Here is a 1,773-nt window from a genome sequence, read left to right as displayed (position 1 = left end):
GGCGGCGGGAAGAGGCGGGGCTGGCGCGGGCGCGTGAAGCTCGCCGGCGGCGTCGGGCGGCCGCGCCAGGGCGGTGGTGGTGAAGTCCGGCGAGCAGCGGTGCCGGTCGGCGTTGGAGAAGGCGACGGAGCAACGCGGGTCGGGCGGCGGCGAGATCCGGGCTCGCGCGGGCCCCGGATGGGCTCTGCGGGCCGCGGCGGCGGTGGGGCGGCGGCGTGACAGGTGGCGCGACGTGATTGGTGCGGACGACGGCGGAGGTCGAAACGGACATGTTCGCCAGCGATGTTTTTGTCCGGCGCGCGAGGAGAGAGAAGGATCTAGGGTTTTATCCGAAATTTCGGAGGGGAAGGTGTTTATATAGGTAGAGGGAGCTAGGAGAGTCTAAATTGAGCACGGTTTGCGGCCACGCGATCGTGATCGAAAGCTCTAGATGATGGAGCAGGCTTAGGTAGGTTTTGGGCCGAATTGGAAGGGTGTTGGGCTGCAACACACACGAGGCCTTTTCGGTCCCTCGGTTAACCGTTGGAGTATCAAACGAAGTCCAAATGGCACGAAACTTGACAGGCGGTCTACCGGTAGTAAACCAAGGCCGCTTGGCAAGTCTCGGTCCAATCCGGAAATGTTTAATCCCCACACACGAAAGAAAGGTAGAAATGACTACCGGGGGAGAACGAAGCGCCGGAATGCAAAATGGACAACAGGGAAAATGCTCGGGTTCAAGAGATGAACATGTATGCAAATGAAATGCACATGATGGCATGATATGCAATGCATGACACGCAAGCAATGACAATGCAACAACAGCGAATAACTGGACGACACCTGGCACATCGGTCTCGGGGCGTTACAGCATCCAAGAGTCATTGTGGATCGCCGGTGAACGAAGTCTGTGAAGGTTTGGAAGTCTACCTTGAAGACTTACTAGAGTGATTGGGCGAGGACTGGGTGTCCTTAGCTCAAGGGGAATAAGTTGAAGACGAGGTCTTCTGAGTTGAATCTCAGCCTCCCTAACCAGACGTACAATTGTCACAGCAACTGGAACTGGTCCAACAAATCATTGTCTTCAACGAGTCACTGGTTTCATCCTTCCCTTCCCTTTACTTACTGTTGGTCCTTGTGAAGTCATTATACGATTGCATCACCATTTGGCTTCACTGAGTGATTACTTGTTCTGATTGGCTTCACAATATCTTCCTACCTGATCCTTACTGCCTAGCTGCTATTAGTCATCGTGCTTTCACTTCATTGAATACTTGACTATGGTTTGCCTAGTGTAGTCTACCTTCCGCTGCATGGTAATAGGTTTATTTCTATCGTTTGTCTTCGAAGCTTACATGTTTTGAAGACTTCAATAAAAATCGCCTATTCACCCCCCCTCTAGTCGATCACTAGCACTTTCAATTGGTATCAGAGCAAGGTACTCCCTTGTTCCGTGTGATTCGGTTTAACCACCTGGAGTTTTAGCTATGTCAACTGCAGGGATAATTAAAGTCTCCGCTGCGTGCCCCGTCTTCGATGGAACTGAATATCCCTACTGGAAGAAGAAGATGCGCATGCATCTTGAAGACATTGATGTCGACTTATGGTATGTCGTCAAGAATGGCGTTCCCAAGACTGGAGAAGGTGTCACTGCTTCTGATGTCAAGAAGTTCGTCCAATTGGACTCTACTGCAAAGAATATCATCTGTGGTCATCTGACCAAAGGGCAGTATGGCCGCGTGAGTGCTTTGGAAACATCTAAGCTAGTCTGGGACTGGCTCTCCAAGGTCAACG

Source organism: Triticum dicoccoides, chromosome 3A, assembly GCF_002162155.2.
Source record: "Triticum dicoccoides isolate Atlit2015 ecotype Zavitan chromosome 3A, WEW_v2.0, whole genome shotgun sequence".
Classification (NCBI taxonomy): domain Eukaryota; kingdom Viridiplantae; phylum Streptophyta; class Magnoliopsida; order Poales; family Poaceae; genus Triticum; species Triticum dicoccoides.
The sequence above is the reverse complement of the archived record's forward strand: the minus strand, read 5'-3'. Positions refer to the sequence as shown.